The sequence below is a fragment of the Anomalospiza imberbis genome, chromosome 16 (genome assembly GCF_031753505.1).
Source record: "Anomalospiza imberbis isolate Cuckoo-Finch-1a 21T00152 chromosome 16, ASM3175350v1, whole genome shotgun sequence".
Classification (NCBI taxonomy): Eukaryota; Metazoa; Chordata; class Aves; order Passeriformes; family Viduidae; genus Anomalospiza; species Anomalospiza imberbis.
The window spans coordinates 10,816,814-10,841,730 of NC_089696.1; the positions used below are offsets into that span (position 1 = coordinate 10,816,814).

Sequence of the window (24,917 nt, forward strand, 5' to 3'; positions counted from 1 at the left end):
AGCCACGTCTGTCCCTGTCCATACCCAGGGGCTGGGGAGCCTGCTCAGGTGCAAACCTTGGAGCATGAATAATGCACCTTAGCAGCCATATGTGCACGTGACATTACCTGTGGGGAGATGTGTGCACGTGTCAGCTCCAGGGAGCTGATTCAAGCATGCAGCAGGGAGGGAAATGCTGCACATTGCACAAGCTCCCTGAAGTGAGGAGGGAGTGTAGGACCCCTGCCACAAAGTGCTTACTTGATTTCATTTTAGATAAGGACATTCCAAAGTTAAAATCCAAGCCTTGATAATGGTGATGAAAAATGAAACTAGTGTTGAATGCTCACTGCCATTCCTTTTTTTTTTTTTTTTTTGCCCACAAAGATATGAGCAAGTTCTTTTTAAATTATAAATAAAATATGATACCTGGAAAAGAAGGAAAATTCAGAGGTAAAGCTCAGCCTCTTGACCTCATTGCCATGCAGCTGAACAGCCAATACTGGGACACAATTCCAAGACAGACTGTGGGCATGTCCATAGCTGTGCACAGCTGAGAAAATAAAAGACCCAGCTAGGGCAATAACCCATATAAAGCATCACCTTTCCCCTCCACCTCAGCAGCTGGGTGTCACTGATTTCCCCAAAGTCACAGACTAGAGTCCAGTGTCACCCCCATCCATGGAGCAGGACATGTGGGTGGCAGCAGCACATGCCTCTGAGATGTGCTCATAAAGTCAGTCACCTCCTGATTTTCCTCTTGAGTAGATTTTCACAACTCCAGCTGCACAGGTTGGTTGTACTGTGTGTTTTCCCCTGGTGCAGGGTGATACTGGAGATCTGGAGGCACAGCTGAGGATGCGTGGGCAACCTGGGCTGGGCTGTTGCTGTTTCCAGGGGAAAGCTGCTGAGGGAGGATTTGGAACATCCAGCATTGATTTTTGGATGCCAATGTTCAGGAAGACAGATAGTTTGGGGAATTTGGGGTGTTCTTTTTGTGTTTAACAGAAACATTATTTTAAGTGATTCTTTGGAAGCACTGCTGATAAGCCTCAACACTGAAATGCAGGTTAATGGAGTAGGGGAGGTCTGCATGACACAGCCTCAGTTTTGGAAGAAAACCAACCAAGATCAACTTGGTTTAGCCACAAATCTCACACAGACTAGCAGAGAGCCATTCCAGGCTGCTGTCTGCACAGAGGAGGTTTGGTCTTTCAAAACCTGCTGTGTGGAAATCTCTTTTGCAGTTTGCAAGGGATGAACAGTGATTACCTTTGATGCAGATTGCTGGGGAGGCCACAAACATCTGCCACTGCTTTCCTCCCACCATCCCAATGCACAGGGGGAGGTAACTCAGGGAGAGGCACATGTATGTTTTCTTTGCTGCTGTTTCAGAATACAGTTTGTATATTTTAATTCTAGTGGTGACCCGATGATGTTATCTGCTGGCATGCAAACAGAATTGTGACCTGTAGCAGGTGAAGAAGAGCCACTTGTGGAGAAGCTCCCAAGATGTCCCACATCAAGTTCAGAAAGTCATGGTGCCTTTCTGAAAATGAAAAACTTTAAAAGAGTAATTTAAAAGTAAGAATACACACTGGCTCATTCAGGCAGAACCACTCTACCCCCATCCTGAGCCTATCTTTAATATCTAATTATCAGGACTAATGACTGATTATGTGTCTCCAGTGTTCTCAAACTTTAATAATTCCTGTCCCAATACACTTTACTGCTTTCCAGGGGAAATGTTATCTGAAGTGTGAAATTAACCATTCTTTTGTTATGAACTCACCACTTGGCCATAGCTGCTACATAGTTTCAAACCTGAAACATATTTGAACTGTTTCCAAGTTCATCTAGAGCGTGACCTTGTGTATTTTAATAATTATAATTTCCTCAGTAAAGTACAACTCTAGAACCAGAGGAAAAAAATGTACAGACAGCTGCAGTGGTGGGGATGGCTGACCTTAATGATGAGCTTTACAAATATAGCAGGAGGAAAGCAATAAATCTACAAAACCAAAGTGCTTTCTCATTTTAACCCCTAGTATGCAGCAATGCCCTGATGGTAGAGGGGAGCAGACCCTCCTGCAGGCTGCCCCAGTGACAGTGAAGAGGGAATGTAGAAGAAGAATACAGAGGAGGTATCAGGTTGATCTTCCTTTTCCTGTTGAGCTGCTCCTGTGTCAGATTTTCATCTCCAGAGGGGTGGTGTAAATCAGCTGAAGGCAGCAGGATTTGCCTCTGCTCTGCAGAGCCCTGGGTATGCGTGCACATGTGAGTAATCCCGTTGGAATCAAGGACTTGCAGGAGGAGCGGGCACGTGAGTAATGTTTTGTAGATACAAGGGCTGGAATCTGGGCCACATGGCTCAGGACAAAGAGACATGTCAGTTCTGCATAAATAACACAGGCACCCGGCTTCCAAACTTCAACCTACTTAAGCAAGTGCCAGAGTCACTCTTTCCATCCCACGTCTCGGGAAGCAGGACCAGGACAGCAGGGTGACCTTCGCAGGAGCTCGGATGAGCCCAGGGACTGGGTGCTCCTGGCACCCAGGAGAGGTGGGTGCACTGCAGCCAGGTGCCCTGACGGGGCAGGGAATGGGATCTCACTGTGCAAGGTCTGTGCTTTGTGCCATGATCTTACTGGCAACAGGAGTCTGCTGCAGCCTGCTGTAGGTACCATTCCTGCTGCAGGGGAATTTGGACCATAGCAGGAGGAAATAGCCTTGTTCCTCCTCCAAGCACTTTCCCTCTGGTCAGCAATCAACTCGTAAAGCCTCAATGAAACAGGGCTAAATAACAATCAAAGGAGAGAGCCAGGGTGAGAGACCACCCAGGTCAGGGTGCATTTGCAGGCATGCATTGCTCCATGCAGTGTAAGACTTCTCTTAGGCACTTTTGGGAGATTTTACCATAGGAATATGACTAACACAACACTTGGCAAAGCAAAGACTAATAGTGTGATTGTTCTGTCGGCTTCTTCCCTTCTTGAGTAATATCGTGCTGAGCAGTGTTTGAGTGAGAGATCTGAAAGGCCTTTTCATTATTGTATCGAAAACTCCTCTGACTGCAGATCTCTTAATCAAAGGACTTTTATGTAAAGTCACATTTTTTCCAAAACCAGAAAAGTTCAGGCTCAGAGCATAAACATTAGACTCATTATTTAGAAATAGCAAGTAAGTCCTTTGGGTTCTGGTATCAGATCAAAGCTAAAAAATTAAATTGCTTCAGAAAAAAAAATTAGTTCATTTTGGGAATCAGCATATTTCTTGTTTGCTTTTTCATTATGGAGCTAAAAAAAGGAATAGTGAGATTCTGTCGGTGGTTTTCAAGTGTTTTCCAAAACTGGATGGATGCTGCATGCTAAGTACTTCCACAGTCTGTGGAGGCAGAAAATATTTTGTTGACATGACAATAAAAACATTCTGCAGACTTATCGAATTATTTTCTCCGTCACCATCCACAGCCACAAGAAAGCAGCATGATCCCCACACTGCTGTGGAACAGAAACCTGCTCTCAGCTGGCATTGCCTTTGAAATTAAGAGCTGGAATCTGCCCCAACACGTGGAGGAAGAAATTTCTGTCCAGGTTGTGGGTGAGACCTGGGAAGAAGCCTCAGGTCAGCAGTGTCCCCCACTAACACATGGCCTGACCATGTTGTCCCAAAAAAATCACTCCTTTTGGGACTGCCTGGTGGTAACTTCTTTGCTAACGGTGCTTTGGGCAAAGAAAATTAGTTTATTATTGCTAACGGCTTCAGCACCATTATTCTGGTCTCCAGTGCTGTCCATCTTCCTCCAGCCCCACCCACATTCTGTCTCCTCCTTGCTTGTGGCCCCCACCTGGTTTTTAGGCTGTGGACATGTAAGTGATGGAATTGGCTCTTGGCACAGGTGCAGGATGGAGTTTTGGGGGTGGTGGAGAGCCATGTCCCACAGATCAGACACTGCCAAGACAGACACTCTCTCCATCCAAGACAAATCCCACCCTGGAAACAGCTGCTGCTGAAAGCAGCTCCCATCTCAAGAGAGGGAGCAAGGGGAGATGCCAGTCTAATATTTGGGATTGATTTATTATACCTTTGCCTTCCTATTTTTTTTTCCCCAGCATCCATTACCTGATGTAATTCACAAGGTGAATGTGACCAGCCTTAGTTCCTGCTGATTTTGTGAACTCTGCAAGTGCCTCAGAGAGAGTTGGGACTCTCAAGAAGAACCGAGGAGAGCAGGCTGCTGAGGGCTGAGGAATGGCAGCAATGCCCACATGTTTTCTGTTTGTGACACCGTGGCTGATGGGAATCATTTAAGCACACAGTGAGACCGGTTCACTCTACCTTTACACCAGTCCTTAAGATGTTTCCCTTATCTCTGACTTTCTGCAGATGGCTGGGGTTTTCCCTGCCTGGTTCCTCTGTCACCTACAGATGGCTTTCAGTGCTTAATCCTTGGGAAATGTGAGTTTCTCCATGACTCAGCCATAGTTTCCCTGCTTGGCTGTCACACGGTGTTACATCTTTTCACTTCTCAGTCCCCATCTGTACAAAGAGGTCAGTAACGAGAGGAAAACAAGCATAGCAGGGCCAGCTACACACAGATCCCCAAGTGTTGAGGGGCCCTATAATTTCTTAAATGAATTGGTCACATGATACTCATGATACTCTTTTTTTTCTTTTTCCTCCTTTACTGGGTAATTGAAACTTCATAGACATTAAGAATCTGAAACATGCGTAACAGTTCTTTATGTACAAACAGCTTTTTCTCTGCAAACTGAGGGGTTTGTGGGGAAGAGAGTTCTGTGAACACTGGAGCAAGCAAGCACCTGTTTCCCACAAGTGTTACAATTCTCCCAACTGGCAGGAACAGTTGATGTTCAGGGCATAAATGCAAATTTTCCATCTCTACATCGCAGGATTATCTGCGCTGTCCTCAGTTAAACCTCCTCACTGAATATATAACTAAATCTTTCCAAATGACCATGCCCTGCTCCCTCTAATAAGTTCTGTCTTCATCTGGCCTAACTTCTGCCCAAGTCTTTGCGTTTCCTATAGGCTCAACACTTGAAGACCTCAATTAATCTCCTAGACTAGGAGGTCTCAAACTAGAGGAGACAGGAGGCCCAAGAACATGGGTGGAAGAGTTGGTGCCCTGGGTCTTATTGAATGGGAGACACATGGCCATCAGATTGGCACCATGCCAATGGAAAGGTCCCTGCTGAAGCCAGGGTGTGAAATTTGACCTTGTAAATTCACTAACATGGGAAGCAATTACACAGAAATCCAAGATCCAGCAGGCAAGGCTGCACTCTGCTGCTCTTGGGTGAACGACACGCAGTGAAAGTCAGGATTGAGCTGATGCTGATGCTGAGCTGGAAGCAGTCCTCAGTCCTCTGGAATTTGTGTCCTGTCTTCAGAAAGGAGGAATAATATATAAAAACCTCTTCTGGCCACCCAGTTCCACGCTGCCACTCAGCCCTGATCTGTTATTTGGGAAATTGCTACTTGAGGAAGGAAAAGATAAATCAGTGTGCATTGGAAAAACAACTTGAAACTCTGGCTCAAGGCAGGGAATCAGAGGAGAGCAGACTCCAAACTTTTCTGCTAGTTTAGTAAAATGGTGTGATATGATCTATTAAGCAGGGGAAGTCAAAGACAAGCTGCCCTGCAGGCATTGCTGGGCAATATGAAGAGACACCTGGGAAGACACTTTCTGGCAGAAAGAACTGGGCTCAAGGAGGTAGAAGTGATCCTTTCTTAGGTGTTATTTTCCTTAACTACATTCAGCACCCTCTGATGGAGCTCACTGATCACACCATCACGCTTCCCACCGTGGGGAGATCGTGTGTTACAGACGCTTGAACACGGAGAGCTGCTGCTGGAAGCCAAGAAAGCAGCTGGGAAAACACCACAGCCAAGGCAGCTCTGCACAGGCACCACCAGACAGGGTCTGGACATGGAGACCCAGCCTCCAATGACCCCGCACCCCACTCCAGGGACAACACAGCATCACATCATAGCAGGAAAGCTGATTTTGGGGAAATGGAAATAACGCCAGCTCAAATCACTCCCAATTGAATTGTTCATGGACCTTCAGGCACCATCAAAGTCAGGAGCACAGCAGGTTCGTGGCCAAATTCACACACTCCATTCTCACACTGGGAGGGAGGAGGGTCAGCAGTAAAGAGATGTTATTCTGTGTTTGAAGGAAACACTCAACCAGAGACTTATTTTTCTTTCTCTAAGAGAGTAAATTGGCCATAGCTGCAAATGAACTGCAGGGATCCACTACAAACCATGATAAAAAATTCATTTTATTTCATTGCAATCAGAAATTTTAGAATTTAAGGAGTAGCAAGTATTTGATTTAAATAATTACACTATTTTATAATCTTATACTTAAAAGTGTCTGCCTGTAAATATGGAAACAAAGGACATTATAAGCTTTTGAGGAGAACATAAGAGTCTAAGACTCAGGGAGACTTCTGGTTCTCTGAAACTCCTAAATGGTCACCTAAACATCTTTTAAACTCTAGCCTGCCTGCATTTTTGCAGGTGGCAGAGATGTTCTACTTGTTTTTCATGCCCAGACTTCACCCTTCAGTGCTCCACTTGTTCCCTGCACACCTTGAGTGCTGGCTGTCACTCTTTGCCTCTGTGTCCTGAGCCCCTCTGAGCAGTTTTCATGTCTCTGGGCTACAGTGTCTCTCTGTCTTTCATATCTGAACCTATCCCTTCCCTTCCATATCTGCGCTTATAAAGTATCTCTTCTTTTCTGGTATTACTTACTCCTAATCAGTCTATAATTACATTGTGGAGCCCTGTCAAGCTCCCAGGAACAAAGCTCATATGAAGGATGCAAAAATGGACCTCTATCTCAGGGGAAATTGTGCTGTGGCAGAGATGAGGAAGTTGTTTGATCATTAGCCTTATCTAGAACAAATTGCACATAATAACTTTTAATATTTTCTATCAGATTTGGTTCCTCAGACAGGCACTTTTTTTTTTTAATTAAGCTGTATTTAACTGAATCATCTAAGTATATCTGAGTCCCCAAAATAAGATACTTAAATGTGCATTAAGAAATAAACAAATCACTTGTTCACTGAATGTAGCCCTTGTTTCTCTGTCCTTGACATAGGCTTTAGAACTCAAAACTTTTGTATTGACTTAAGATAAATGCTGCAAGACCATAAGCAATGCATTGTTCTTATGGTACCCAATAATCTAGTCCTTTTATTTAAGTATGATATAAGTAATCCCAGAGCCAATGAAAGCATGGAATGACTAGGTGCTACATTCCACAAATACTGTATTGCATAGAAGAGTTTAACTCCTTATCTGAAAAACAGTTGACTGTGGCCATATTAACAATTATATTATCAGTTTTCCTTGGCAACATTTATGTGTCAAAATGTATCATGGGTTTCACAGCTTAGTTCCAGAAATAGGCTGTGGTCCGGGTGACATCATACCTTCCTCCATAAAACCCTTTTTTTCTTTTTTTTTTTTTTTTTTGCTTTTCATCCTTCCATAAACACTTGTACTCCCAGCCCTATGCTGGACCCACTCAGATCATTAAGGCATAACGAGCTCTTCCCAGTGCTCAGCATCCCAGCCCGGCAGGAGGGTTGAAAAGTTTACCAAAACAGCGCGTTCTGTGCCGGAGAGCTGGAGACTTTGCGGCTCTGCTGTGGCGGGGCAGGAGAAGCGCAGAGGCCGCGTTAAAACCGTGAGCACTGAGCACTGAGGAGGCACCAGGGACTGCGGGTGACTGAACGGGGCTGTTGGTTCGCTGTGTGATGTCCAAGGATAAAAATGTGTCAGGACCGGGAGGTGCAATCCCTCCCTCCATCCGTGCCCCGCGATGAGCTGCGCGATCGCTCCGCCAGCGGCACGGGGCAGGGAGAGCTTGTGAAAAGCCAGGAGCAGGCCGAGCTGAAACCCTCCTCTCTAAAGCCTAGTTGGGTTTTTTAAATACTAAGGAACAGGATTCTTACAAAGGAAGCCTTACAAAGTGGCATTGTGAAACTGCATTGCAAAATTCAATTAAGTGAAGTTGCAAACAGCTATGCAACACTGTTGTGTTGGAGTCTGGGTGCCATTTGGGTGATTCACCAACAAACATTGTGATGCCTTTTCAATTTTTTTTTTTTTGTGTGTCTTTTCAATATTTTCACAAGTGTATATTAAGGAAAAAAATTCTATAGTACTTTTATAGCATTCAAAGAAGAAAGGATATAAGGAATTCCTTCAAAAAGTAATGAAGGATGAAGTATAAATAAAAAGATGTAATGTGTTGTTATGGTCAGTTTTGTGTCTTCATGAAAGAAGCCACAGACCAAACCATTTTCCTTTATTTTGAAGGAACAGTTTCTCAAATCTCAACATAACTGGCTTTAACCTTCAAAATCTAGGAAGTTATAAGATGGTGTAAAAAAAGAAAGCAAACAACCAAAGAAAATCCACCACTGAATTGAAAAGTTGTCTTAGGAATCATTCAGGAAAACTAAAACAACTAAGCTAAACTTTGAAATTGAGTGTTTGGACCACATTAAACTCTGGGACAGTGTTACTCAAGTTTTAGCCATTCCAGTTTTAATTTCATTTACTTTGGAAAAGACTTCAACAACAGTGAAATTAAGGCACTCTGTCAGAAGCTGAAGAGAAGCTTTGCTTTATAACGTACTTTAAGATCTTTAGGGTTTTTTTGGAAGCTTCTGTGTACTTCTTCATGCAAACAGCTCTTCACTGGACAAACAGCATCAGAATATTGGGATGTTCCTATGAATTCCTACAAAAGTTTGGAAGTGACACACAGCCCAAAATAAAGATATATTTTTAAATTTCTTGGCTTTTTTTCTTTTCCATTTCCTTTTTTTTTCCCCATCAAAAGCCAGCGGCACAATTAAAAAAAAAAAAAAAGAGAGAGAGAGGGGAAAAATACAGTGGAATTGCAGAACAAACAAGATGGCAAAATAACACAACTATTTTTAATAAGCTGGGAATTTGCCTCAGTACGCAATTCTTGGAGGAGAGGAAGTTTCTGTGAGCTGGCCAGATTCCCCGTTGCAGACATATGGACACCTGGAAGAAAAGACAAAAGAAAGTTTTATTCTTCTATAATCCTAAGGTTACCTTTTTGTGACAAGGATAAGTACCCCTCATTAAGGAAAGCCTGAAAGATTGCAGAACCTGTAAATTGTAGCTTTTACTGACTGAATGATAAAGAAGCATAAACCTGGGATCTTTACTCTTCCTGTGAATGCAGAATAGCTCCTTTAACATTGATGGAGCTACAGAGTTTGAAAGTTGTTTTTGAGAGGATAGTGCAGCTGGTGAAAATAAAACACTGAGAAAAGTGAAGGGGAGATGGGGAGGCAGAGGAAGGGGAAATTCTATAAATAAAACCTATATTTGAGTTAAGCTCTTCTTGATCTTTAATGAGTTATGTTTCCTAAGGGAAGAGAGGAATAAGAGCTATGATGAGGGAGACAAATACTTGTTGAAAATTCAGAAGATATTTTCCAGGGTCCCAGCCTCGAGGATGAATGGTAACAGAGCTGGACTCACCCAAGGGAAAACACAAGATTAATGAGGAGAGCTATAAAATCCAGAAGAGAAGAGAGATGCAGAGGTATGTTCCTCTCACAGAGGCTGAGCATGGGATAGAGGAGGATTAGAACCAAAACATTGCTCATGTGTCAACTTTTCTTCAAACCTAAGCTGTGGAAAACTTCTTAGCTCTGGGATGATTTTGCTGGTCTTTCTAAACCTTAATTAGTTAGCTATTAATTCCCTACCATCATTATTTATTTTAATCTATTACAGGGAGGCTCGGACCAGCTGAGAAGCCGGTGGGAGGGGGCTCTGGAGCACCACAGACTCTGTTCCAGTGACACTTTGCTGTGGGGGTCCAGGACAGGAAGAAGTAGCAGTTGATGCAGTTTATTCTGGGCTCTTTTTCAGAGTGAGATGACCTGAAATACACCCAAATGTTGGCAATTGGCCTCAGCTGCTTTACAGGGTTCTCTGGTAGCTCTGGGCACTCTTGCTGGGGACATCTGTGGTGAAAAAGCAACAGCAAAAGAGCTGTCCTGCTTCATCAAATGTTCCCTGAGCTACATGTGTTATTGAACAGATTCAATGTGTCAGTCATCTTTTGTTCTTGGGATGCAATGGGGCAAGGTACAGAACCCTCCCTTGATACAGGAGTGCTGGTAATGTACATTCAATGCTGCTTTTGACTTTAAAGGGAGCTGAAATTCAAGAAACAAGTAGGAGACTGGGAAATTCTCTAACCTTCTTAAGGCACCAAAAAGGAAGGAGTGTATATCCTTCCCTTCCCTTGTAGAGATTTTCCTTAAAATTAAGTCATTCTACTTTGAGAAAAGCATGTGCTAATGTGTGTGGAAGTGTGTCACTCAATTAGATGTCATCCATCAGTTGTGACATTCCATTTTTAAAGGAAATGTGTTTTGCCATCAGGACTTGCAGCACTCATATTACCAGTACTCATTTTCATACTCCATGATCTGCAAGTACATCAACTTCAACAGCAAGGCTGCTCTTACAAGGGAGCATGTGTTTATCTAAAGGCAACACAAAAGTCACACAGGCTGCAGATGTTTCACTGGAGTGCTTCAGAGGCACTTTCCCTCATTAGGGGTTGACACAGATGTGTCTGTACATTTCAGAATTCATATTGGGTTACCAAACCTCTTAACATGTGCTTGCTGGGAGGCATTAAAAATATTACCATCCCCCTCATGAAGTGCTTGGATAGGCTGTGTGTCTGTCTCAGTGCAAGCACAGCTCCTCAGGTGCTGCTTGTGTGCTCTCATGATCAGACTTAAACTCTTTGTGGATGGCCCAGCCTCTGGCACAGGTAAGGATGGGGAATGCAACCACCTAAATGACATCTTTCAGCATTGGACTTTGTTTCTCTCACAGGGCCTGAGAAACAGAGTAAAAGTACCAGGAAAAGGCATCTCCCTTTGCAGTTAGAAATAAATATTTTCATGATATGCCCCAAATATTTGATGAAGGCAGAATTACTGAAAAATCTACGACTCTGAAGGCACAGTTTCTTCCCACTGGCACTCTGGAAAGAGATGCTGCAGGAGCCAGTAGGACTTTAGGTCCACAGAGCCTGTACTTACTTGTCCATGAGACAAAGTGAATCTCTTCATGTTCTGAGTATTGTGAAAAAGGAGGGGGTGGAGCAAAGTGTCCCCTCTCAGAAGGACCTGCCACACTCAACTGAACTTGGTAAAAGACTCAGCCTTACTAATTCATTAGTTTGAATAGAAACATCAGATGTCCACCACCATGGATTGGTGGGCATTGGTGCAGAAGAGCAGAAAAGCAAGTTTCTGCTCACATATTCCCCAAGGTTTGTTTCACTCTGTGCCAGTAGTGTGCTAGGGCACTTCTGCCCACAGATCATTACCATGGCTGATGGCTTTTCTTCACACCAGAAGTGGGGATGTAGGGAACACGTAACAGCACTCCTGGTCTGTCTGGAACACCTGATTTATGCTGTCGCACACATCCTGCCCTTGGGTGTCACAAGTCAACTTGTGTCAAGAAAGTGCATTTGTCAAACACATCTGTTGACTTTTCTGCGCAAGTTGCACAAGATGCTCACCTCTCCTTTCTAAAAAAAAGGATTGTGTTGCAGCCAACATTGCTATCAGAGCTCAGGAACAAATAAACGTGTGGCTCATCTCCAAGGGGCTTTCCCCCCCGTTTCCTCACAATTGACAAAGAAGCCAATGTTGTTCAAGAGTAAGACAGGATGACAAATCCATGCATGTGCTCCACTTTGTAGCTGTCTGAGCCTGCTGCTGCAGAGTTGTCTTAAGAATGACGGCATTATTATATATTTCCTGGCACAGACAATCTAAACTGATGCCCATTTTCTTCCATCTGCCCTGGGAACTGCAAGGAAAAGAACAGACAATTGTACCCAGGATGGATTAAAACAGGAAATATTATCTAAAATAATGGGAAAGCTGGTTGTCAAGCAAAAAAAAAAAAATTAAAATAATACTTTAAAATATTAATAGTGGATGGATTTCTGGGGTGGTACATAAGTGGATGTAAAACTGGAACAATCTCAGTACAGTAATTGTGTTATGTTATGTCACAGTGTGGCCCCAATTACTTCAGTTCATTCAGTGACATTCTCTGGGATGTCTACAAGCATGAAATAGTTGGGTAGGAGATGGATTTCTTTTGCAGTTTGAAATACATATCCAGCAGAGAAAATCTTGACCAATTAGAAAAAACACAGACATATTCCCATCAAAGAATCACAGTGTAGTCTTAATGCTTGTCAGGATTCACCTAATAACAAATGACAAATTAACCATTAACCAAATATTCTATCTCCTCGGGGAACCTGTCAGGCTTGTAGGCAAAGGAAACCAAGCTGGGCCATAGAGGGATCCCACACAGTTTGCTGCAGCCAGAAAAAGCTGCTCCTCTGCCTCCTTAGCTTCTCTCCTGTGTCTGAAACTTCCCATGTCTAGGGAGTCAGGCTGGAAAGGATTTTGCTGTGGAAGCTGCTGCTGCAAAGTTAATATCTGATAAGAGGGAGAGACAAAGCAGAGCCAGCTAACAGCTCTCTTCCTCCTGGTTCTGCCACTTACCCCTGGCTGGTCTTCTCCCACATAGTGCATAAGGACAGAGAAATATGGATTTGCAATTGTATGGAAACTCCTTGTAACCTCTGACATTACTGCCAGCTCCTCATCTCTTAGAAGCCTTCTTAAATTACAATAAAACAGCTCAAAAGTCCGCCCTTCCTCCTCCTGTTTCCTGTAACTAGAATTAAGCTCTGCCCCAACTCCCATAAAAACTGTGGGTTTATGAGCTACCTGCACGTCAAGAAACTCCTCGTGGGAGATCCATTAATGAATGAGAAACAGCAGCACTGAGTGAGCTGGGGAAGAGTGCACCTGGAAGAAAGGTCTGATGGAATCATCCATGGATGGTGACGGTGAAGGCTGGGATGTGCCCTTGGGTGTCTCTGTGAAATGGAACTGTCTGCACAGAGCCCTGGGCAGCCTACGTTAGCTGACCCTGCTGAGGTTGGGCTGGACATGGTGACCTCCAGAGCCCCCTTCCAACCTCAACCATTCTGAGTTTTTGTGAGCCCATCGATGAACTTTGTTTTGTCCAATTTATGCAATTTCTCACTGCCTTCGTATCTCATGGCTGTAGACCCCGTTTCCTGCACTTAGTTACCCACTTTATGTATTAGAAAAAGACCTCCCTGCCTCACACATGTCTTCTGCTGAGACTTGCCCCAAACAACTCTTACCTTGACAGACCTGTAAATCTGATGGCACTCTCCATTTGGCTCATATCTTTGGCTTGAGGGGTGGAGGCTCTGTGGGGAGATGAGGGACTGGGGACTGGAACATTTTTTCTTTTTGTCTTCCTGGGGTTAAATATATGGCTTTCCCTTGGTTTAGACTGGCAAATTTCCCACTGACACCCTGGGTGGTAACATGGCCACACTGAATTCAGATTCCCCCTTGGGCTCACTGGAGACACAATTTCAGCCATGGCTTCTGTTGCATTGCCCTGGGTCAGCTCTAGCAGTTAGGACCTTTGAAAATGACACATAGGACCCCTGAAGCTCCTCTTCCCACCGAAATTACTGATTTAGAAAGATTTGGTCTTTGATTCCTGGAAAATTATTATCTGTATTCAGAGGGATGCATATTCTAACAACTGAAGGTTTTGTTAGATGATCTGATCTCCTCTATGACTCACTCAATGTCATTTAACTACAGAGTTCTCTAACTCCTTGATTAAGAAAAGTCTTATCTGTAGGCATCTAGTCACCATCTGAAGACTTGAGGAGACAGATAAAAAACACTCCTTCATCTCTTTGCTGTATTTCTTTCTTAGACTTCAGTCTGTTACATCCTCTTTACAACCTGTCAGTGAATACAGTAATGGGAGAATATGAAATATATTAGTGATTTAGGATCAGAATGACTGGTATCCCCCAAAGTTAGGGGCATGTGAAACTTATCAATATGTATTAGAGTGTTTTTAATTTGGGAAGAGAATTTCAATAGGGTCATTTGGGAAAATAAACAAACTTGCTTTCACATTCCTGAGATTTTGACTTTGTTTTTCAGTTATCAAAACATGCCAGCCAGCTCAGAGACTAATGAGAATTCCACCCACCAAAACCAAATTATGTTCATAATGAATAGAAGTGGTTGAAAATTCTGAGTTTTGAGTGCTTGAAAAAAGTGTGTCAATCACTTCATTTTTCAAACAGGAAAGAATAGATTCTGATGTAAATATGGTCAAAGACTTTTCTATACTAATTTCTTGTGTAATTAATAACATGTTGGATTGAGTTTGTTCATTTTTTAAGTACAGAGGTCTTCCCAAAAGCTGTGGTTGATCCTGAATTAGGATTTGGTTCATATAAATGTAACACCCAGAGAAAGAAAGCCATAAATCAGACAGTCTTGTTTATGTTAAAAAAAAATGTATAAAAAAAAATTATTACCTTTGCACTAATGCTTTGTCTTCACTAGAAGGAAAAATAAAGGAGCTAATTTGTAAAAGACAACCAAAAATTTACTTCAAAATTAGTTGGTTGCAGCTCATGCACCTATCCAAACTCCACTAGCATTTGGCTATTTTAGTGTAAAGATATTTATGGTTTTTCCTCCTGTCAAATCATATGCTAAGATCTGGAGGAAGATATGGAAAAGGTCAGTAAGGATCAATTTTTGAGAGGGACAGATTTCTCATTAATGAGTGCAATAGACTGATCACCACAGAAAGTATGAAATTTAGTGATTATATCTAAGAAGTATGAGTGTTTTTCTTGTCAAATGTCATTCCCTTTAAAACTTGGCAATAGTAACTTACTGCAATTTTCTTTCAAGTGAATTTCAGCTGGGCTGTGACTCTGTGTGTAATCGTTTTCTCATGATGGTAGTAAAATTTGACATATCAACTGTATATTTATAATGGAAATAAACTTCATTATGAGTCCCCAAAGGGATCTGATCTAAATCTCACTGAATGAAAAATGGAAAGACTCCCATTGACTTCTCTGATCTTTGGTCAAACTATTGTAGCTGTAGAATTCTCTCACTTTCCCCCCTTTATGCTGTGCTTTTGGAAACCACACGTATTTTAAATCTGTGTATCCAAGTCATATCTTATTTTGTTCCCATTGCCTCTCAGAGCATTAGAGGTGCACTTGCAATGTAAAACTGAAAAATTATCATCTTGTTTCTGCGCTGTTTTCTTGGCAGCAGAGTGTACTAGTATGGCAGGGCTAAAATCCCAAATTTACATTAGGCTGCATGGAGCAAATTTCACAGGAAGGTAACTGCTGACTTCTGTAGCGTCATGACCAGTTTCAGGGGAGTAGAATTTGGCCCCATTTCTGCAAAATAACTGTGGCTTTCCTTAGCAGTCTGATCATGTCATAATTCACTTTAATGCTCATGTATATTGGCCCAAGGGCTTATATAATTATTATGCCTGTCTCATCATGAAAGATGGATAAGTCACACCTGAATACAAGAGTAGGAACTTGTTGTTTTGTTTAGATTTTAAACATTTTAAAATCATTATTAAGTGAGCAAATTGCAGATGCCCTGCAGAAGAGGGTACAAGTCAAAGCTCTTTGGGTACTTCTTGCTACTTCTGCTATGGATTTTGAAGAGTAATATTTCATTAGAAGAAAATATTGATTAAGAGGATTGTGCTGAATTTATCTGCATGTAATGCAGGGAGTCAAAACCAAAGAGAAACTCATTGGACATAAACTGCATTCCAGTGGGATTTCAGAATATTTCATAGATCAATTAGTACTTTACCCTAAGCCACAGGATGTCATATTCATGGGGGACCCTAATTATGCAGATATGTGTCAGGAGTGTTATTTACATAAAGTCTTCTGAATAACACAGATGATCATTTCTAGTTAAGATAAAGTCCCAGAAGGTGGGTCTCCCTTGACTGGGAAGCAGAGATTCCCACATTAGCTGAGCCTGCAACACACATGAAAGTGCCAAAAAGTCAAATATTCTATGAAAACAAGTGTGAGGGAGATGAAGATATATAAACCTTAGGGAAGTGGGTAAAAAGGATCTCTTTCACTTCCAACAGACTTATACCAAGGTCTTTGGAGGTTCGCAAATGAAAGTATTAAAACCCTGGACTGTGGCAGAATGAAGAAGATGCTGTAGACATGGGGCAAATCAGGATTCCTCATGAAGGAAATGTGCCATGCTGGTGGAAAAGCACTCAAGGGCAGTGAGAAAGCTGTTTCCAGTCACTCCACACAAAGTGCACAGTTCCCTTCCTACCTCACTGGATGCATTCAGACCTTCACCATTAACTGGCATATATTTAACTTTGTGAGGATTTTTTTTTCTGACTAATTTAATACTTGAGCAGATAACTATTATAAACACTGTGAGTACTGGCTGTTGTAGGAACTGAAAGGAGTAGGAGTATGGGGCTGCAAAAGGCAGTTTCTTCCTTTTACTTTCCCTATACTTTATGTTAATGACCTAAATTTTCTTTCTTCTCCAGCCAAATCAGCAGAATTTGTATTAAGATAGGTACTAAATAATTGCATTATTCAAGGCCAGCTCCACTCCTGGGGTCACTGTTCCAGCTGACTGACTGTAGAGCTATAACATCCTCCCTCCTCACAATGAACACGTGACAATTAGATCAGCTTCACCTCCTGTGAGGAAGAGGACGAGACAAGGGCTGAATGTTCACATCCTGCCTTTTCTGACTCAGGAAAAACCAAGTTTTGAGCTGCCACTCAGGCAACTTCTTCTCCTCTGCTGCTCTCACACAGTCAGTTAATTCTGAGATCTACAGCTTTTCTGCCTCTGTCACCCTGATGGTAGATTCATGTCCTAAAGGCCTTGGGAATTACAAATATTATAAAATCCAAAGTCCTCCTTTGTCATAAATTAAAATAGATAAAAGCTAAGGAGGCCAGAAGTGCTCCACTGCTGACTGTGCTGATTCAGTTATCCCTGTCAGCCAGGGTCCTGTACTTCCTTCTTTTTCCATGTAAGGGAAGGTTTTAGCTGGAGGATACTTGGGTGGATGGTAATTGACCCATCCTGGCTGCAAGAGCTTTTATCTTTGTGGCAAAGCTAATCCTCAATCAATATCATCCACTCAGCATTTACTTTCAACCCAGCCCAAAGTGAAAGCTCAGATTTGGGTAAGGCTGTGCTCTACTTTATGCTGCAATAGTGCTCAGAGAGGCTGCAGCAACATTCCTGAAACCAGGCCTCCACAAACCCTTGTGACCTGCTGAAATCCAAGCCAAAATGACACCTCTAGCATCTGCCACAGTATTTGATGAGTAAAACTCAATAAACTGAGTTTATATCAATTATCCCCTACAATTTTCCTCATAACAGTTATGTCTCATTTTGTCTGAATTCTACCCTGTCCTCCATCATACTCCAACGAGAACAAAACACAGCTCAGTCCTGGCATCTGCTTAATCTTCTTCTACTATTGCAGTCACCACGGCTGACCAACTTCATTCCTTACCTTTTGTCAGATGTTTGCTCTCTTGGTGAAATATCTTGGTGCACCTTACGAAACAAGTCCAAGGATTTGCAGGAAAGCAAAGGGAAATGTCAGGCTGAAAGCAATGGAGGTTCTGATGTAAACTCATGAGGACGGCAGGGAGTGAACAGGGTGATTTGTCCCACTGAAAAGTTTCAACCAAGTTGGCAAAATCATGGTTGGCAACTGCGGAGCGCACAAGTATCAAAGGGAAGTAGGGGTTAAAGGGAGAAACCCTGTAGAAGAATGTATCCTTTGTGCAGGGAGGTTATGCATTTAACAGATCTCTGCTGAGTTATTTAATAACACACCAGATGCCAGGGACCTTCGGAAAATGGAATCACTTAGAACTCCAATGTCAGAATGTTTGCAGGCATTCCTCCTGGCTTTCCACGCTTCTGCCACAATAGCTTGAATTTTGTGCTCTCTTCTCTCAGAGTTTCTGCTGTTGCGGCTCTGTTTGCCATGGAGCAAAGGGACATTCATGTGCCACAAAAAATCTGGGGACAGAGCCCTGCCATTTCACCACTGCTGTAAAAGGGGCAGCTTTTAATAAGCCCTCTCCTCTCAACCACCAGGTCTTGCACTTTACCAGGGGCTGTGAGTAAAGCTGAGCAGGATGAAAATCATTTCCACGGCACTAATCACATTAAGAATTTCAAGCCTGGATGCCAGGAGGGTGATGAATAAGAGCTAAACCACCTTGATGGGTCTTGAAGTTTCACTGGAATTTCTCTTGCCTTGAAAATGGGAGTCCAGCCACGATAAGAATTACCACAGCTTTCTTCACTGATGGACCTTCAAAGAGATTCCTCCTTCAAGGTGTACCAGACAGGAGATTCTGAGGAGAAGGAGGTACTGGGACTTTGCTGAGGTAGTAGTTAAAATTTTAATTTTATCTCCCATCATGAACACAACCAAGCTGCCCCTGTCATACAGCTCTGTCAGACCATTTCAGAGACAGCCTGGCTGAAGCCACCCACTCCACCTCCTGCAATCCTCCCTCTAAAATACTCTATATCCAAATGGTTTGTGAAGCAGATGCCCCAAATTCTCCATCAGCACCTGGCCTTATTTTTCTCCCTTAGCCCAGCACTTTTAAGAGTCTTTACAAATATTAATGCAGGACTAAATATCTGCTGTGACCTTACTGGGAAAACGAAATTCTGGGAAAGATGGAATGTGTTTGCAATTTTTAAATCTTCTTCAGTGATTTTTGTTAAAAATTATTTCTTCACGAGCAACAGGGCATTAAGCTGATTAGATGTTTTCTTGATTAACTTCATTGGCTTACAACTGGGATTTATCCACAGAAGCCAACTTCTGCTCCTCTACCAAGTCCAGCACCATTAGCTCTGTCCCCTGCTCTCAGCTAGAAAGATCTTTACCTTCACTCAGATCCTTCCTCAGGACTCTGATGAAATAAATTCCCATCCAGTTATTGTTTGACCTACATATGAAACCCTCCAGTTATGAGGGTTTCATATGTATCAAGTTTTTCTTTCGAAACCCAGAGACCACTTTGGCTTTTTGGTTTAAATATGATCTAGATGTAGGACCCGTCTTATTGCATGATTTTGCCAGCAGATTTTGAAAGCCACCAATGGAATGAAAATGGTGTTAAATCAAAATTGAAGACTCATCTAATCCCATGTCAACACAACACTTCAAATGGGGCCTAAAAACCACAGTTGGGTTTTATATGAAATAAAGATTTGCTAAAGAAATGAACTACACAAAATATGTGTGCACTTCTAAACAGCTGACCCTTGGGCACATCAGCCTGTGGTCACACACATGAAAGCAGGGAGAGCTGTGTTATTTCTCTGAACTGACAGACGTGTTAAGAGGCACCTGGGTAATGAGCCAGCACTTTCACTGCTACTCCAAGCTCATCTTGGCTGCATCTGCTCAGTAAACAGAGGTCTGTGGGAACAGAAAGATTCCCAAATTTGTCGAGCTTTTTCCAAGTGCATTCATTTTTCTTTCTAAATTCCTGAGCCCTCTTCTGAGAGGCTGTCAGAAAGAACAAATGGAAACAATATTTTTTTACAGATGGGAGGAAATCTGAAGTAGACAGATCCCACCCACTCTACATGCTTTATCTTCTTCCTACCAGCCAAGTCACAACTCTGTTTTAAGCAGATCCTTTTCTTGTACTGCAGTTGTGTTGTAGGTGAAGCCTCATTGCTGAGGAAGAGCAAGACTCCCCTGAGTCATCAGATCAAGAGCCTTAGTAGTTTAACACGTCCAAGACGCTTTGGAGCAAAGGTGTGAGGATCTAATTTGGTCTTAAATTTCAGCATCTGGTTCAATGGGCTCTTTTCTCCTGAGCAGCCAGGAGGAGTGGAACAATAGGAGTGGTGATAAGCTTTCCTCAGGAACTCTGGCAGGGATATTATCTACCTAATGGGATTAGTATGGTAAATACCTTTATAGGGCAAAGCTAAATAAGATTATTTGGATACCACGAAACAAATGAATACATTATTTCTTAAAGAGTCAGTGTGATTGAAATATGAATCTCCCTGTCTGCCTGCACTTGTGATCTTATTGCCAAGTGGTCCATGGTCCTGTGCAAAAGAAGGGGTTTTATTAGCTTACCCATCCTGTATATTCATTTTACCTCCTCACCAGCTCCTCACCTCAGCTGACTTATGGCAGGCACCATCCACCCTATCTGGAAGAAAAATAAACAGTCCTTCTGCCCTCATTGTAAAAAAGCAAGTTTAGCTGGTGCTCCAAAGCCCTGAACTGGGAGAAATGGATTGATTTACAGTACAAATGATCTCATGAGGAGTCCCTTACTTCATCAGGTTGTAGATTTAATTCTACTGAAAATAAATTTCTCATCCCCCAAGCTTAAATTAATGACTCAGTAATTTACTGAGTCAGTAAACGCTAAATCTTTCAATAGAAGAGAAGAAGCAAAAAAGTATTCTTCAGAGAAGCATTAATGTGTTGTCCTCTTTATTTGGTGCAATAATCACATTAATTAAGGCAATTTTAATTAAATTATTTTCACCTAGACTGACTCCAAAAATTGCAGTTATTAACGATAAGAACACTAATGGCTCCTCTATGCTGCAGTGGGTTTTAATGACAGCTGTGTTAACCATGAGAGCTTGAACCCCACAAGATTTTCAGATTAAGCAAGTGGGTGTGTTGCACCCACTGCATGGACAGAAATGTCACTATTGTCCACATTGTTTTTATTCCTGCTCTTTCTCCACAATAGCCCAACTCACTGTATCCTTGCCTTCTTTGTCTAGCCTGACATTTGGTCCCACACCACCAAATAGTGTCTGGTTGGAGGTAACCAAGTAGGAATTGGTTGCACTTCAGGTCCTTTTTTTCTTTCTTTTCTAAACAGGTCTGCTTGATAACAGAGCAGTGAGACATTTCTGAACACCACAGAGGCACCCACTGTGGAAAAGAAGCCCCTACCTACATTTTTATGGTCTATCCACACATGAAAAGGTGCCTGTACAAGATGTCCTTCTTCATACTCTAAACATGAAACCTGTAATTAAATAGGAAAAACGAAGTTACCAAGCAGTAAGTACTAAAAAAGCTCACACTTCAATAGTGTTCTGTTTCTAGGAGCTCAGGTTTAGCCTGAAAGGATGGAAATGGTACAAAAAAGCAGGTCACAGCTATTTCTAGAAAGTGTGGAAGTGATTGGAGCCCCTTGACGCCAGGAACTGGAATTTCCAGACAGTAAAGTAGCACTAAGGTAGACTGTATCTGATGCCAGGGAGCTGGCAATTATTATTAATTCAACCACAAGTAAGTGCATTTCAGGTAGGATTAAAAGGTTGAATTAAGACTACAATAGCATGGACAGTCAGCTAAGGGTGGAAGTCCAGGCTGGCAAGTCAAGCTCTGCCCATTGGAATGTCTCATGGAAAACAGGAAAAATGGCACAAACAGAGATCAAAATGGTTTAGCTCTTGGAAGTCTTACTCTACCTTTGTTTTGCAAATGAAGGCACTTCATAATATAGAAATTCTTGTGATTAGACTAGATTAAGTTTTTAATTACTTTTGCAATCTTTCTTGAAAGGAGCCCTAAAGTACAACAGTGACTGTTTCTTGGGTATGATACACATTTCACAGTCTTCCTAATTACATGTGTTTCACCAACAGTTATTATGCATAGTCAATTACACATGCACTTAAAACACCTTAAATTGCATACCATGGACAATACTAAATAAGCAAATAATTAGGGACTTATTAAAATGCAAATTCATAACATAAAGGAGCAATTAAGGAGGAAGAAAGTATTTTCCTTTATGACTTATTGACCATATCAGCTCTTCTGGTGGCTCCTTCTGCATTAATGTGAATGCTGCTGACACAAAATGCACAGCAGCAACATGGTTTGTTTTGGTCAATGCCTAATTGCTTACAGCTTTTAGATCCTGAGGTCTTGGCTGAATGGATTTTAATGGCTCAGAAGAAAAAAAGATCTCTGCACACACAAAGTCTTCATAAGATTCTGGAAAACAAACTTTTTCTTTACCCTTTGATATTTTCTCTATATTTATCTTTGTCTATTATTCAAAATTGGTATTTTTTCCCCTTTTTTTTCAAATTTAGCTCACAGAAAAAAAACCATCATGTTTGCCTGATTTTTATCAGTGAAGTCTGAGATCAAAAGGAGCTTGGACATCAGAAACTGGCTTAGATCCCATCAGGGCTGTGATTTTTCAAGCTTCACATGGGTCCTACCAGATGCGTGGACTCCTGCTTTGTATTCATGGAGCTTCAGCTGTGCCTCGTGGCTTTTGAGCACAAAAATCAGCAATGGGACCACCCTGCCCAAGAGCTCCTCCAAACCAACACCAGAGATTATCTTTCACGGGCAAACACATTTTAATCTCCTCAAACATAAGTCAAAGGATGTTCACAGATGAAGGTGTCTTGCAAATGCTGCCAGGGAAGTCTTTGCAGTGCTCTGGTTTGTTTTAGGGCCTCTTTTGTCCTGTTTAAATCATGAAGGGACAATTTACAGCTCATGCAATAAGGCATGCTGTGTGTGCTGAATGAATTTTATTCATATAAGGAACAGACTCAGATTTCTTGGGCAGATAGTGTTTTCAGTATTACCTTAAAAGTCCTCTATACAATGTTTTTAAAAAATTTGAAACCCAAAATTTCTTATAAGTACATTTTTCAAGATTAGGAGGAAATTTCTATGTATTTCTGCTCCTACAAATGATATTGGCATTATTTTATTGACATTGATTCCAGCTTTGTTGCAATAACTTTCTTCTGATGCTGTGGTCTTTGCTATGACTTGGCTAGACTTGCCTAGAAAACCAAAATTAGAAGAAGAGTTGCAGTTCAGAAAATATTTATTGCTATACTAATTACATGTAAAAGTAATTCATACAAATCATATATTGCAAAATTCCTCCAGGAAAAATAAAAAAACCCCACATAGTAGTTGGAATAAAACAGCTGGTTACCTTTCAGTTTTATTGGCATGAACACTGTGATTGCATCAAGCCATCTCTTCAGCTAACGAAAACTAGCAAGGCTCTATTGCCTCTAGTACCCACTGCTTCAACCAGAAATAAATCTTTGGCTCTTTCATTGTATGTGCAAGGCAAGTAAATTTAGAGATTTTTTTATTTAAAGATCATTGCTTAATGAGGGGAGAAAAAGACAAAAACTACTGGCTGAAAGTTTTCCCATGTAGGGAAGTAACACCCCCTAGGGCAGGCACCTCCCTGTGGTTTGGGGTGGAGGTTGAAATAAAAATGAGGGGTCTGGGATGGAAACTGGGCAATGAGCAGGAGATGATCCCACACCTTGTGCAAAGTGTCCTGCCTATTATTTATTCAGTCTACTGATTATTATTTTAAAGCTTTTATTTTCTAATTCCCCATGGCCGTACCAGAGTGAATTATATATATTTGTATATATCTTTAGTCAGTAAATAAAACTGAAAATGCTTCTTAAAGCCCCTGGAAATTTGGAGGTACAGGCTTAAACCAGGCAAACCATGAGGAAAATCAATGAAAAAGGGAAAAACAGAACAGTGTACATGTACTGTTATCTCTCCAATAACTTCAGCTTATTAAGGTTAGAAAGGCAACTCAGCTAATCATTGTACATTTTTCTTATTAAAAAAAAAAAAAAAGAAAGAAAAGCTCCTCACAAAACCATGGGAATTAATGTAACTGGTTTCAGTAAATTAAGGAAATCATGTGTGGCATTCTTTCATGGAAAAAAAAAAGATCCTTTTTCCTAGGTTCTCCATTTTCAGCTCTATAAGTTGAAAAACCATGTGGGTGATATCTCATTAAATGTGCACTCCTCTGACAAAGCATTTCTTCCTGGTTTTAGAGAGCAGCAATCTGTAACTGATGCGATCGATTCTTCCAGATCTGCCACAGACACAAGGTGTTCTGTAAGGCACACAGGCCTGGGGCGGTGAGAATTCATTTCAGCTCCCAGCTGGGCACATTGCACCCAGAATGGTTTTTTCTGCCCAGTTTGGGTTTTCCCCAGCTATGAAATGACTTCTCCATCTCCAGGTAATACTGGCTGGCTGAAATATGTTAATGAATGTAAGGTTCTTAGATGAGTCTGTGGACAGATAAGTGAAAAGAGAATTAAAACTCTTCATTTCATTAATGTCTCAGTCTTTAACTGCCTCTCCACACTAATAAAATGTTAGAAATACATAATGCAGTCATATCATGTTGTCTTTCAAGCAAATGGTAAAAGAACCACAGTAACCAATTCAAAATATGCATGAATACATATATTATGTTTGCATTGGTAAACCCAGTCTGTTTGTACTAGGAAACATTTTTAGCAAATAATTTTATTTATAACTCCTGTGCAAGCATTCCAGACAGAGGTGGTCTGTAAATTCCAGAGGACTCTATTTAAAAGGGAATTCTTCAACTAAAAAATGAAACTAATAATAACTCCTTGAGGTGCTAGATACTGCTGCAGCTGATACCAAGTGTTAATCTTTGGAGGAATGAACTCAATTTTGCTTTGACACTAAGATAATGCTCTATGATTTCACTGAGAAACATTATCTATCCCTGCTCTCTCTGCCTCCAATAAAGTTTTACAGGCAATAAAAAGGCCTGGAAATCAGCTATTTTCCTGTTGGTGCTGTTGGAGGTTTCCTTTTGATGCCTCCCGACAGAAACCTCCCTGGTGAGTTATTGCAAGGAGCACTTTGGTGCCACTTCTCCGTTCAGGTGTTTGGTCTGAGCTGCAGAGCCTGGGGGTGGGCAGGCACTGGGAATGGCACGGTGAGTAAAGGGAAGAATGTTCCCAGATAGGAGGAAGCCCAGGTTA

General features: G+C 41.7%; 2 long non-coding RNA genes across 3 annotated transcripts; one reads left to right on the top strand and one right to left on the bottom strand.

Annotated features, from left to right (window-relative positions):
• Positions 1–2,379: 2,379 nt before the first annotated feature.
• LOC137483710 (uncharacterized) lies at positions 2,380–8,562 on the top strand. 2 transcript variants are annotated; one of them, XR_011004614.1, is made up of 4 exons: positions 2,380–2,542; positions 3,450–3,603; positions 5,032–6,100; positions 8,344–8,562. It is a non-coding gene; the product is annotated as an uncharacterized lncRNA (long non-coding RNA). The 2 variants fall into 2 exon arrangements; XR_011004613.1 differs by lacking the exon at positions 8,344–8,562 and having other exon boundaries at positions 2,381–2,542; positions 5,032–7,086.
• Positions 8,563–8,949: 387 nt separating this feature from the next.
• Positions 8,950–17,873, bottom strand: LOC137483711 (uncharacterized). The gene is made up of 2 exons (XR_011004615.1): positions 17,566–17,873; positions 8,950–9,063 (listed from the first exon to the last, which is right to left on the bottom strand). It is a non-coding gene; the product is annotated as an uncharacterized lncRNA (long non-coding RNA).
• Between the last annotated feature and the right edge of the window lie 7,044 nt (positions 17,874–24,917).